The sequence below is a fragment of the Neophocaena asiaeorientalis genome, unplaced genomic scaffold, assembly GCF_003031525.2.
Source record: "Neophocaena asiaeorientalis asiaeorientalis breed wild unplaced genomic scaffold, Neophocaena_asiaeorientalis_V1.1 scaffold606, whole genome shotgun sequence".
Lineage (NCBI taxonomy): Eukaryota > Metazoa > Chordata > Mammalia > Artiodactyla > Phocoenidae > Neophocaena > Neophocaena asiaeorientalis.
In genome coordinates this window covers 5,844,563-5,859,542 of record NW_020173687.1, presented here as the reverse complement: position 1 = coordinate 5,859,542, position 14,980 = coordinate 5,844,563, and positions in this window count along the sequence as shown.

The window sequence follows — 14,980 nt, the reverse complement described above, 5'->3', positions numbered from 1 at the left end:
TGGTCCGGGAAGATCCTACATGCTGCGGAGCAACTAAGCTCGCAAGCCACAACTACTGAGCCTGTGCTCTAGAGCCCCAAAGCCGCAACTACTGAGCCTGCATGCCTAGAGCCCTGCTCCGCAACAAGAGAAGCCACTGCGATGAGAAGCCCACGCACCGCCACGAAGAGTAGCTCCCGCTCGCCCAACTAGAGAAAGCCCGTGTGCAGCAACGAAGACCCAATGCAGCCAAAAATTATAAATAAATAAACTAAATAAATTAAAAAAGAAAAAGGAAGTAAGAAGAGTTGGAGTCAGAGAGAGAGGTGGGGACAGGTTGGGAGATGCTGTGCTGCAGGCGCTGAAGGTGAATACGCCAAGGAGAGCAGGTGGCCTCGGACACTAGGAAAGGGAAGGAGACAGCTTCTCCCCTAGAGCCTCTGGAAGGCATGCAAGCCTTCCAACTCCTTGATTTTAGCCCATTGACCTGGGTTTTGGACTTCTGACCTCCAGAACTATAAGGTAATACATTTTCTCGAGCTGTTCACTTTGTGATAATTTGTTATAGGAAACTCATTGATGTATGAAAGAATCTCATTTATTGGAGACCAATACTGAATAAGTTTACCTCTAAGTAACCATCCAATCAGGGAGTGAAGCCCACTGCCTTTGTGATCCACAAGGTATATGGATGAAAGCAAAATAAATAAATAAACACCCCTCCAAACACCATCAATTTAAGTCCCCCAAGAAATTCTTGCTAAGGGTCCTCAAAACATCAGTGTCTTTCTCAGGGGGACCTCAGATCAGCAACCCTGAAGAAGGCACTCAGGGGACAAGGGGGTCCTCTATAGCCACCTCGACCTTCGGCTGGACCACCAAGATAAGGAAAATGATTTTTTAACAAACTGTGGAAATGAACTCAAACACAAATGGCAATATTTTCCCTTGTGTCTCTCTTTTCTCTAATGAAAATCCAACACATCCACAGGACTCATTCAAACAATGCAGAAGGAGTAAAGCAGAGGGTGTGAAACGTTTCCTGTAAAGGGCCAGGCAGACAATATGGGAAAGCAGCTGCAGTCGGGGTGGTGAGTGGGCTGCTGTGTCCAAATAAAACTTATTTACAAAAACAGATTAGTAGGTCTCTTGCAGCAGTGGGAAAGCTTCTGCTGGCTCTGGGATGAAGCTCCACTAATCCTGCATCCCCCTCCCAGACAGCATCCCTTTCCTAGTCAAGCTGTTATTCAGGTCTCTGTATGGGGAACAGCCACAGATCACGAGGGTGGAATGGAGATGGCTAATTGGGAGTGTCGACTGAAAAAATGCACAACTTAAAAGTTCAGAATTACGTTTTATTCATCAGACATACTGAGGACATAGGCCTGGGAGACAGCCTCTCACATAGCTCAGAGGGATTTCTCCAAAGAGCCGTGTGGCTGACAGGGTCTTTGTGCTCCGGCCGGTGTCAGGCCTGTGCCTCTGAGGTGGGAGAGCTGAGTTCAGGACATTGGTCCACCAGAGACCTCGCAGCTCCACGTAATATCAAATGGCAAAAGCCCTCCCAGAGAGCTCCATCTCAATGGTAAGACCCAGCTCCATTCAACAACCAGCAAGCTACAGTGCTGGACACCCTATGCCAACAATTAGCAAGAGAGAAACACAACCCCACCCATTAGCAGAGAGGCTGCCTAAAATCATAATGAGGTCACAGACACCCCAAAACACACCACTGGATGCGGTCCTGCCCAAAAGAAAGACAAGATCCAGCCTCATCCACCAGAACACAGGCACCAGTCCCCTCCACTAGGAAGGCTACATAACCCACTGAACCAACCTTAGCCACTGGGGACAGACACCAAAAACAATGGGAACTACAAACCTGCAGCCTGTGAAAAGGAGACCCCAAACATAGTATGTTAAGCAAAATGAGAAGACAGAGAAACACACAGCAGATGAAGGAGCAAGGTAAAAACCAACCAGACCTAACAAATGAAGAGGAAATAGGCAGACTACCTGAAAAGGAATTCAGAATAATGAAAGTAAAGATGATCCAAAATCTTGGAAATAGAAAAGAGAAAATGCAAGAAACATTTAACAAGGACCTAGAAGAACTAAAGAGCAAACAAACAATGATGAACAGCACAATAAATGAAATTAAAAATTCTCTAGAAGGAATCAATAGCAGAATAACTGAGGCAGAAAAATGGATGTGACCTGGAAGATAAAATAGTATAAATAACTACCGCAGAGCAGAATAACGAAGAAAGAATGAAGAGAATTGAGGACAGTCTCAGAGACCTCTGGGACAACATTAAACACACCAACATTCGAATTATAGGGGTCCCAGAAGAAGAAGAGTACCATACGACCAGGAATCCCACTACTGGGCATATACCCTGAGAAAACCATAATTCAAAAAGAGTCATGTACCACAATGTTCATTGCAGCTGTATTTACAATAGCCAGGACATGGAAGCAACCTAAGTGTCCATCGACAGATGAATGGATAAAGAAGATGTGGCACATATATACAATGGAATATTACTCAGCCATAATAAGAAACAAAATAGAGTTATTTGTAGTGAGGTGGATAGACCTAGAGACTGTCACACAGAGTGAAGTAAGAAAGAGAAAAACAAATACCGTATGCTAACATGTATATATGGAATCTAAAAAAAAAAAAAAAAAGGTTCTGAAAAACCTAGGGGCAGGACAGGAATAAAGACGCAGACGTAGAGAATGGACTTGAGGTCACGGGGAGGGGGAAGGTTAAGCTGGGATGAAGTGAGAGAGTGGCATGGACATATACACAACTACCAAGTGTAAAACAGATAGGTAGTGGGAAGCAGCCGCATAGCATAGGGAGATCAGCTTGGTGCTTTATGACCACCTAGAGGGGTGGGATAGGGAGGGTGGGAGGGAGACGCAAGAGGGAGGAGATATGGGGATATATGTGTATGTACAGCTGATTCACTTTGTTATACAGCAGAAACTAGCACACCATTGTGAAGCAATTATAATCCAATAAAGATGTTACAAAAAAACGAAAACAAAAAACAAAAAAACCAAAAAACGAACAAAACAGACCAGCAACTGGATTTGGTCTGCGGGCTGTAGTTGCCTCCCCACGTGCTTTAGACAATAATAGATTTCTGAAGGTCACTGAGCCCATCCACAACATGACTCAAGAGTCCTCAATGACCTGGATCATTTTGCCTCCCCCTGGACCAGGCACGGAGACAACTCCTCCCAACCTACCTTCCCTGTGGACAGAAACAATGATACCCAACATGGGTTTGGTAAAGTGGCTGGCAGATCTGCTTGGCACATAGCAGGTGCTCAGAGCCATGGTGGCTGGGAATAGACTGCTGTCCTCTCCTGATGGCACACAATCAGAGCTCATTAGGGGAGATTTTGGTGGTGACAGGTGCAGGCTAGAGACAAGTCCTACCTTGGCCACTTACTCTCTGTGTGGCTTTGGGTGAGTTACTTAACTTCTCTTCGGTGCAGAGCCTTAATCTGAAATGGAATGCTAATTGTGGTTATTGGTTGCTGTGACGGTTCAGTATAGAGTTGCCAAATAAGATACAGGATGCCACATTAAATTAGAATTTCAGATAAACAGTGAATTATGTATTTATTTATATTTTATATTGGAGTATAGTTGATTTACAATGTTGTGTTAGTTTCAGGTGTACATAAAGTGATTTAGTTATAGATATTCATATATCTATTCTTTTTCACATTCTTTTCCTATATAGGCCATTACAGAGTACTGAGTATGGTTCCCTGTGCTACATAGTAGGTCCCTGTTGATTTGTTTTACATATATTAGTGTGTATATGTTAATCCCAACCTCCTAATTTATCCCTCCCACCCACCTTTTCCCTTTGGTAACCATAAATTTGTTTTCTAAGTCTGTGAGTCTGTTTTGTAGATAAGTTCATTTGTATCATTTTTTAAGATTCCACATATAAGTGATATCATATGATATTGTCTTTGTCTAACTTACTTCACTTAGTATGATAATCTCTAGGTCCCTTCATGTTGCTGTAAATGGCATGGTTTCATTCTTCTTTATGGCTAATATTCCACTGTATATATGTACCACATCTTCTTTATCCATTCATCATCTGTCAGTGGACATCTAAGTTGTTTCCATGTCTTGGCTATTGTGAATAGTGCTGCAATGAACATTGTGGTACATGTATCTTTTTGAATTAGAGTTTTCTCTGGATATATGCCCAGGAGTGGGATTGCAGGATCATACGGTAGTTCTATTTTTAGTTTTTTAAGGACCCTCCATACTGTTGTCCATAGTGGTTGTACCAATTTGCATTCCCATCAACAGTGTAGGATGAATAATTTTTTTGTGTGTAAGTAAGTCCCAAATATTGAATTTTCTTCATATGCTAAACCTAGCAGCCCTACTTCAGTAAGATAATGCTTGAGGAACGTCTGAGCCAGTGCCTGGTGTGTAATGGGAGCCCAGTAAAAGGTTAGGACTTTCTAATGTTATCTGTAAATGGAGTTACTATGTTTTTGACACCCTACCTATCCGGTTGTTGGGAGAACCAGACAAAGTAAGGTCTGTGAAAACCAAAGCCACTCTGGCCAGTCTGTCCTGTCAACTCTTCTTCGTCTTCTTATTCCTTGTTCTTCCCATTCCAACCTGTCAATTCCACAAAGCTGAATGAACCAGTTTCCCAGTGCTAGTGCTCCTTGGCCTGCTTCTGGGAGGGACTTTACCTCTTTCTGGTGGGGGAGCCGGGTAGGAGGCAGCCCCTGTGTCTCTCCTTGCTCTGGGTGGTCTGGCTCCAAAGACCTAGAGAAAGAGCTAAAGTCAAGTCAGCTCTGAAAACCTGGTTCCCACGGACCCAACTCGATTTGGGCCTGACAAAAATCCTCCCTCCGCAGCCTCCTTTTCCCAGATCCCCCTCTTCCCAGATCCCCCTCTTCCCAGATCCCCCTCTTCCCGGGATCCCCCTCTTCCCAGGATCCCCCTCTTCCCAGATCCCCCTCTTCCCAGGATCCCCCTCTTTCCGGATCAGCCTCTTGCTGGAACCTCCTTCTTCCTTTCTTTCACCACAGTACCAGCTGCCTATAGCCCACAAAGCACGAGAGATTTGATTCCATTTTCTATTCTTCCACTTTGGTTTATTTTATTTGACTCAAATTTTCCCCCTACTATGTTTTCATTGCACTTACATATCTTTTAAATAAAAAATTCAGGCACACAATTTTAAAAGTCAAAGATACTCAAAATTCACAACAATATCAGCAATGAAACCTTTCCTGTTTCCACCTTCCCCAACCCCAATCCCTGCGCCCAAGAGCAAACTCATTTCAACCTGCAGGCTGTTTTCTGTTCTTGGCCACTTTGTAATGTAGCCTACTTACCCTACTACTTTATGCTTTGCAATGTTGGATTTGTTCCACTCTTATCCTCCCCACCACACCCCCTTGCCCTCCCTCCCCTCATTCTTCCAATGACAGCATCAACCCCTTTGGGTTCAAAGCAGTCCCAGTGTGCTCCTGACTGTGACTCCCTAAGTACTAGCCAGGCACTGCCATCACACCTGTGCACACTGTCTTGTTGGGTGCGAGGGTGACTTGGGGGTCCTTGTGTGGGCTTCAGAGGACTGAGTCAATAGGTGTCCCCAGAACAAGGCCAAACCTTCTCAAAAGTCTTTGGAAGTTGAAGTTCAATGTCACTTCTGGTGATGTACACACACCCCAGAACCCTGACCGGGTTGGCAAGAAGGCAAGCTTTCAAGCCATAGTGTCTCTCACCCTATGGCCCAGACCACTCTTCCCTCTGCCTGTAGGGTACCCTAAAGTCTTATTTTTATAGATCCCACAATTATTTCATGAATAACACAATCATATAGCACTGTGATTTGAGTGTTAAAAGAATGGCTTTGTTAAATGTAAAGAAGAGAAGAGACTCTGCCCCTACCGTCTTAAGTGCTGTACCTGGGACCTGGGAATTAAACTGACAAAAGACAGATTGACAGGAGAAGAACATATTTTATTTGATGTTACTATTTTTATGTGTAGACAGAGGCCTTCATATATAAGAAAGAAAGACCCAAAAAAGCAGATAGGTCTGAGAGCTTATATACCATTTTAACAAAGAACAGTAAATTGTGGAGAGGTGACAAGACCAAAGAAAAAGGGATTTGGGGTTAGAGACAGTAAATTGTGAGAAAGTGACCAGGAGATACATGGGGGAAACTAAAGGAAGATAAGGGTTATTTTAGTAGGTTTATTCGTACAGATTCATCTCAGCCTTGACTGTCCATCTTGGGTAATAGGAATGTTCTCTTTCTGGTACAGGGAGGGTACTTTCCTCATAGGAAATTTATGCCCTGCTTTGAAGTAGAAGGGGGTGGTCAGAGAACCCTTCCTGAATCTGGTGTTTTTCAATTGCCTTCAGCTCAAAATAGTCAATATGCAAGAGTGTCATATTTGGGGATGGCATGTTCTGATCCTTTTCAAATGTAAACATTAAAAATATGCCACAGTTTTTGTTACCATATTTCTTAATATGCTAGGAGTCCCATAAAATGAATGTGGTCTGGTCCATCTCTGCCTCCGAGAGGTCCACTGTGAAACCTGGACCCACAGAGAAAGGTGCTGCAGGTGTGCATGTTTCGGGGAGGGGGTCTGGCTCTTGCTGGATTCTTGCGGGCCCTTCTATTCTTATCCCCCATGTTCAGATGAGGAAATCTTGGCTCAGAGAAATGCCTTCAGTTGCCCAAGGTCATGGAGCTGTCTGTCAGTGGTGGAGTCATGCTACGATTCCAGGTGGTCTGACCTCAGATCCTGCACACTTACCCACCGAGTCATCATTGGAAGGACTGAGGCGGCTGTATTAGCTTCCTAGGGCTGTGGTCACAAATTACCACAGCCTTAGTGGTTTAAAATGTCAGCAATTTATTCTCGTACATTCTTGGGTGTCAGAGTCCAAAACGGGTCTCAGTAAACTAAAGTCAGAGTGTGGACCTCCCTCTGGAGGCTCCGGATGAGAATCATTTGCTTGCCTTTTGCAGCTTCTAGAGGCACATTCCTCACATCCCTAGGCTCCTGGCCCCTCTTCCACCTTCAAAGCCAGCAGCCCAGCATCTTGCTTCAGCGTCACTTTGCCTTCTGTGCAGTCAAATCTCCCTCTGCCTTTCTCTAATAAGGACATTGGCGATTGCATTTAGAGACCTTGCAGTCATCCAGGATAATGTTCCCATCTCAAGATCCTTTACTCAATCACATCTCCACAGTTCCTTTTACTGTGTGAGGTCATATTCACAGGACCCAGGATGTGGACCTCAAAATCCTTGGGGGCCATTACTCAGCTTACCCCAGCAGCCCTCAAAGGTGTGTGTCCCACAGGCTGGGTCCTCACCATGGAGATTTCATGGTGACCTATGAAAGGGTCACGACAGCCATGGGACTCTCTAGTCTCCTGTAGGAGGTGGAGCATGTAACTCATCGACCAAGCAAATGCCTCCGGAATCTCTCAGGCAGGACCGGTACAACCCAAGCTTGGAGGTCTTTTTTTTTTTTTTCTTTAAGATTGAATTTTATTTATTTTTGGCTGCGTTGGGTCTTCATTGCTGCATGCAGGCTTTTTCTACTTGCGGCGATCGGGGGCTACTCTTCGTTGTCGTGGCTTCTCTTGTTGCAGAGCACAGGCTCTAGGCGCACGGGCTTCGGTAGTTGTGGTGTGCGGCCTTCCGTAGTTGCAGCACGCGGGCTCAGTAGTTGTGGTGCACGGGCTTGTTGCTCCGCGGCATGTGGGATCTTCCCGGACCGGGGCTTGAACCCATGTCCCCAGCATTGGCAGGCGGATTCTTAACCACTGCGCCACCAGGGAAGTCCCAAGCTTGGAGGTCTTAAGTTTCAGGAGGAAGAATGATTCCTGCCCCAGCAGCCCCCTCTGCCATCAGCACAGTGGGCTCTTGGGGGAGAGAAGCAGAGGGACAAGCTTCCTGTCCTCACCTCTGCTAAGATGCTGGGGAGGCTGGTAGGCTGTGGAGGTGAGATCATTGGCCTCAGGAGGTAACAACAACCAGTATTTGAACTCAGTGAGTCCTGCTGTATGGTGGGTGATCTCATCTCTCTGATCCTCAGTTATCTCCTCTGTACAATGGGAACAGTGCCTGCCTCAGACGATGGCTGTCAGGATTCACAACCCATGTAGAAGGCACTGGGCAGAGTCCCTGGTACATGGTGAACTCATGGCAGATCTCCTATCTCAAATAACTGGTAACCCCATAACCCAGTTGGTCAGGCCACAGTCCTTGCCCTCCTCAATGCCGTCTCCCGTTCCTACCCCATATCCAATCCATCAGCAAATCTGCTTTCCATCTGCTTTCAACGTGTCCCTGCAAGAAACCATTCTTGCCCAGATCACCATCATCTCCCTCCCGGGTTCTTGCAAGAGCCTCGTCACTGGTCTCCCTGCATCCCCTGCCCTCTTATCATCTCTCACCCCCAGAGCAGCAGAGGGGATCTTTTCAAGCTCAAGTCAGTTCAAGGCCTTCTTTGCTCAGAGCCTTCCAATGGCTCCCTACTTCATACCCTTTCCACGGCCAGCAAGCATCCGTGGGATCCAGCCTCCAGACCATTCTCTGACCTCATTCCACATTCCTCTCTCCACCTCTGTCTCTGCTCCAGCCACACTGGCCTCCCAGCTTCTTCTCCCATACACTAAGCAAGTTTCTGCCTCAGGGCCTTTGCACTGGCTGTTCCCTCTGCCCCAAATGTCCTTCCTTCTGATGACTATGTACCTAGCAACCTTGTCTCCTTCCTGTCTTTGCTTCAGTGTTAACATTTCTGTGACTCCATCCCCGGTCCAACTATATAAAAGAACAACCCCTGTATATCTTATATCCACACCTGATATGTGATTTTGTTACTATTTACTTATTTATTTTTTGTCATCTCACTGTCAGCTCTATGAAGACAGGAGCTATGTCTGTTTTGCCTTCTGCTGTGATTCTAACATCTAGGATAGTGCCTGGCATATAGTGCATGCTCACTAAACAGTTGTTGAATCTGCAGAAGAATTTATTGGGGATGGAATGAGAGCAGTGCCAGGCACTGTTCTAAGGGCTTTACATAGATTCTCTGCTCTAATCCCCACACCAGTGTTATGAGGGAGGTACCATTCTGCTCGTTCCCCACTCCCTCCTTGCCCCACAAACACATTTACATCCACACAGACCCATTTAACAGATGAGAAAACTGAGGCTCAGAAAGTCCAAGTGACTTGCAACGGTTGAGCCAGGGTTTAAGCCCAGATGGGGAGAGTCCCGTGCTCAGTCTCTCTCTCGGTGCACTGTAGGGTGCTGTCCACTCTGACAGCCATCAGCACCCCTGTGGTGGCCCTTAAGGACATGCAGCGTGGCTGGTCTTAATTGAGATGTGCTGTGAGTATAAAAGACACACTGATTTCAAAGGCTTCATACCAAAAGAGGAGTGTAAAGCATCTCATTAATAAGTTTTTACATTGGTGACGTGTTGAAATGATAATATTTTGGATATATTGGGTTAAGTAAAATATATTATTCAAATTAATTTCACCTGGCTCTTTTCCTTTTTTTTTTTAAAATGTGGCTACTAGAAAGTTCAGAATGGCACATGTGGCTCCCATCTGTGGCCCATGGTATGTGTCGGTTGGACAGCACTGTCCTGCAGCATCTTCTGTGTCCTGATGTCCTGAACATCTCTTGCCTGGGAGTAGGCAGGTGAGCTGCTGGACGGACTCCACTGGGCTCCAGGATGCCACAGCCAAAGCCTGTTCTCTGAAGACCGCGCTGAGGGATTCGGATGGCTGAATATTTACGGTTCTGAGGTCGCATTTCTAACAGCTCCAATATGCCTTTGGATTTTGTATAAACCTAATCATGGCAAGGCACACGGTTTCCATTTCCACCGCCTTTAATCCTCCAGCCCTCGATAAAAAAGATGTGATGACATCTCTTGAAGAGTTAGGCCAAGTCTGCCTGGGAAACGGCTACACAGATCTGCAAGTGGGCAGGGGCTGACAGGGGGCGTTCCCCAGTGGTTGTATTTTTGGAAGTAATAGTGGTGTCTTTAGTGGTCAAATTTGATTACTCTCCCAACCTGGTCGTGGAATGAAAGTTAGGAATTCTATATAGAGTCTAAGGCTAGACTTGCCATACCTGTGCTCACCCCTCCAAGCGGACTCAGTGCAAGATTTAAAATTGCTGCTAATGAAAATTTAGGTTGGGTGTTGGAGGACAAGAAAACTTATCATTTGTTGTGGGTTGTGATGGTGAAAGTAGAATCATGGTGTGGTGTGGTGTGTGTGTGTGTGTGTGTGTGTGTGTGTGTTTTAAAGCTATCTAATTTCATTCACTTGGGCTGTGACCACTATGCTCTGTTTTACCAAACCCCGAGAGCAGGGTGACACTCTGCATCCCTGTTTGAAGTGACTGTATATGGAGACTTGGGTCACAGGAGAGAAACATTTGGAAAAATCGGGAGTGCTTCAGGGTGACTTAGAGGCAGCTGATGTTCGAAGTCTTCTCTAGCGAGACCGACTGCAAAGTCTCAGGTGGCACAAATAAGATGAGAACTCTGAAACATTTGCAGGACTTAAACCAAATTGTAATTAGAAGGTGAAATAACTCACATGGATAGCAAAAAATTTTTCTTCATATTAGATCCCAAGAATCTTGTTAATGGAGACATCATCTGAGGCTGGATATTTGAAAATTTTTTTGATTGGAATGAAAAGTCTCCTGTTTCTTTACTTTTCACTTCCTTAAACTACTGGTAGCAATTTTAACAATGGGAAATTGTTATCCATGAAGTATAGAGCATATTTTATATTATCCTGACTGTATCTTCTTTCTGAAAGTTAATTAATTCTCACTCAGGGCCAAGAGTGTTTTAACACAAGGGCAATACCCCTGGAATCATGAAATTATTTCATGTGAAGGCTAAGGTTTTGCAATCGTAGATGAAAAGTTACCGTTAGAAAAAGAAATTCTTTCCTTTTTTTCTTTCGAATTCTGGTGCCCTACTTGCAATGAAGTGAGGCCGTTTTCTTAAAATTCTGGCCTCTCGGCAAATGGTTATTTTAACTGACACTCAAGTCAAAAGCTCGTTTGTAATGTCCTTTCATTTCAGTTTTATGGCAAATTAAATTATGGTTGTGGTTAAACAAAATTACATTAAAAACCATATGTGCTGAAGAAGTTTTGAGGAAGAGTATCGAGTTTATACTTTAAAAAGCCGGAACTGCTCTGTTTAAAGTGGATCTTTCATAAACTTGGAGTCACCGAGCAACAATAATGTCCTTCACTGAGTCAAACACTTTGGAAAGAAAGGCGAACTGAAAACACTTAGTCGAGTTTTTCTGTCAAACCACGTTTGAAATTAAGGAATTCGTGTAAATTGCCGTCTTCTGCATCAGAAGGAAGAAACGGACACAATTCCCCTGCTATATGGAGTTGTTGTGACATAAGAAAACAAAATCTTTTTAAACCTCGAGTTTAATTAATTCTTTAAAAAAAAAAAAAAAAAACTTTAGCAGCAGCACGTTAAAAGGAAAAAGGAGGGGGGGAAAAAAACCCGATTAGCTCCAAATAAGCGTCTCTTAATCACCCTTAGCAAGGCGTAATTTGCAAAACACTACGAGGAAGTAACATCTTTTTAATTTTAGTGGGGGAAGCGCATTGATAAAAAATAAGTAGAACATTTTAATTAAAACTCATAAAGTTGTGGACATCTGCCGGGGATTGTTCAGCGTGGTAGCGATTAGCGGATCCCAGCACGTAGATAATGAATCGTTACTGGCATAATGGGCAGGGTCCTCTGTGAGAACGCTGCGGGCTCACTTTGTGGGGCAGGGCATATGCCTATTAGATTCCAATAAGTTTAGCCTAAAAGCGGGGAGGAGGGTGAGATGGGGGGGGGCAGAGTTAAACACAGGAAACAAGCGTTGAGTGTGTGCCAATAAAAATGATCACAAATCAGGGCTGCTGATGTCATAACCCTGGGGGTCGGGGGTCACGCGGAGTGAATGCGCCTGAAAGGGACCGCCTGTCTGCGGCCGGAGCGGCGGCTGGCGAGGGGGGCGCGGCGCGCACAAAGGGCCCGGAGCGCCTCGTTAGAGACGCGTTTGATGGGCTCCCGTCCCCCAAGGGGGCCCTGGGCGACGTCAATGGGATAATTACGATGATCTAATGGCCGGCTCTTTTGCATGCAGGCCCGCCTCAATAGGGAGCCTCGAGGCTGCATTGAGGCCGGGCTGTGTAAACTGTAGGGTGCCTCGTCGACTTGGAGCCGCGGAGACTGGCGGCGGGTCAACTTGGACCACTTTGCATTCACGCTCTGAATAGGCGGAGCGGGAGGCGCCCCTTTCCGCGGCCGCCTTTCAGCCGCGAGAGTGACAGATTGGAGGTCAGGGGCTGGCGGGATGGAGGCCCCGGCGGCGCAGATGGACCGCGCGCGGCCACTGCGCGGACCCCTGCCCGGACCCCCGCCCCGCGCCGAGGCGCGTCTACGCGGACCGCTCGGACCGCGCGCCGGTGCGGGACCCGCAGCTTCGGTCCTCCCAAGGCGGCCGCGGGAAGAGCGGGTTTCCACTTGCCCCCAGATCGCCTCTCTCTTAATTACAAGAGTAATAACGTCCAACAGGTCCCACAGCCCAGCACTTGGCTGCTCTCCCGGCACTTGTGCGCGTCCCCAGAAGCGGACTTGGCCCCTGCCAAGAGCACGAGCAAAGCAGCCCCACCCCGAATGCTTTGGTGGAGCAGGGGAGGGGAGGGAAAAAAAAAAAAAAAGAACAGGGTAGTTCGATATTTTAAAAGAATGCTCAGTGGATTATGCTGGACCACGTGGCACTGCCGATGTCCCACCACTTTTGACCCAAGAAGCTGGCTGTTTCATGTGGTGCAACCGAACGGTATCCTGCTTCCCTCAGGACCCAGGGTGTTCACTGTGAATTACTATGCAGATGCAGGAATCCTAATCTTTTCGGCCCCTAGGAGTTTTACAGAGCCGGGTCTTTCATCAAGCACATAATAGGCACTCAATGAATATTGGTGGAATGAACGAATGAATAAACGAATATAGAACGTACACAGAAAAAGTAAGGTGTTCTCTCCTTTGCCCTCCTCCCACCAGCGGCCCCAACTCCTGTAAGGCCAGCAATTCCAACAGCCTGGAACATTGCGTTTCCCTCCTTCCCCTTGCAGTTAAGAAAAACCACTCTGTTTCTAGAAAACTTAAATCATACTTACAAGGTAAGAAGAAAGTAATAATCCCTATATCATCATTCCAGACCTGTGTGTGTGTGTGTGTTCTCTCATGATACATCACATATCCTAGGTCACAAATAGAGCCCTGCTTTTATATTGGCAAGATCATAGGATACACGATATTTGACAACCTGATATAACCCACCCTCACTGACATTGTTCTATACCAGTAAATATCGACGTACGTTCTCTTATAAATAGCTATCTATCGCTTGTGACATGGACACAACCTTATTCGCTTAAGCAGTCCCCCACTGATGGACACGTTCATTGTTTCCATTTTTTCCTCTTTAAAACAATATTGTTATGAATGTATTTGCACATTCTATTTCTGTACATCCTTCCAATTATCTCCTTAAGATGAATAATTATTGTTTCAAGGAAGGTAAAGGATGCCAGTTCTCTTACATAGTCTATATTTAGGGCTGGAATCAATCCTAGACAATAGCCTTTGTCACATATGAAAATGCATAAAAATGCACCGAGCTATTCAGTCCTCATCCTCACAGCAAACATTTAAACTCTCATCTTTTCCAACCCAGAAACTTTCTTTTTCTTAGCAGAAATTTTGGGGGTCACTCCAGGGAAAGAGATGTCTCTGATCTTATTATCCATTCTTTTCTTCATTCAGTGAAGTCCTTTTCTTTGAGCCAACGGTTAGAAATGATTTCATCTTTGATGCCTTCCCTGGAGTCATAACCCTTTCACAATTGAGCTGAGCATCAGATTACCTTGAGGTCCCAAAGCCAGACTTGGAAACAGTACTGAGCCCAGCAAATGACTGCGTGTAACTGATGAAATGGAATTGCCAAGCGTAATAAGATGCAACCGCTGCTTTGGGATCGTGCTGCTGCTCACATGATATCCAAGCCACGTCTGGGCTGCAGGATCAAATCATCATCAGACAGAAAACAAAAGTGGAATTAAGTGGTATTTAAGCATTTTAAAATTCTATCCAATTTCGATAAAACAATATATGTACACTGTAAACGCTTCTTCCAAACATGACAGTGAAAAGTTTCTCCCCCATCTCATCTCCACCACCACCACCCAGTTTCTAGATTTTTCTCCCCAGAGGTAACCACTCCTATCATTTCCTGCATCTCTTTCCATCAGTATTTGCACACATACACCCAGCTGCATATATGCATCTCCCCTTTTACACTGGAAGTTAATATACTCTATACTTTGTTAGGTATTTTGCTCTTTTCACTTACAGACTCTGGATCAGTATTCCTTGGTGTGATGAACCACAGTTTAACCAATCCCCTGCTAGTGGACACTTAGGTTGGGCTCAGTCTTTTGTTACTGCAAACAATATTCTTCTCGCACAGGTAAACTAGAACTGTTGTTAAATTCCCAGCAGTGGAAATGATTTAAAAGATATGTGCATTCAAAACTTAACAGCTCTTGCCAAAACGTCCTCCAGAGAAACCCTTCCAATTTGCACTCCCCAAAATCAGGTCTGAGAGGACCCGTCTCCCTATGCAGTCGCCTTCTCAGTGCCTTGTCAACTTTTTAATTTCTGGCAATCAGATCTGTGAAAATGGCTGAATGATATTTTGATGGCTAAACAGGCTACGTGACTTTGGATCCGAACCCAGTCTCAAAGGGAGGATGGAGTAATGGGCTCCAATCCCGCGCTGAGCCAGGAGTTCAAAATTCCTGGGACTGTGGGCCCCCTGGAGCCCCACCCCACCCAC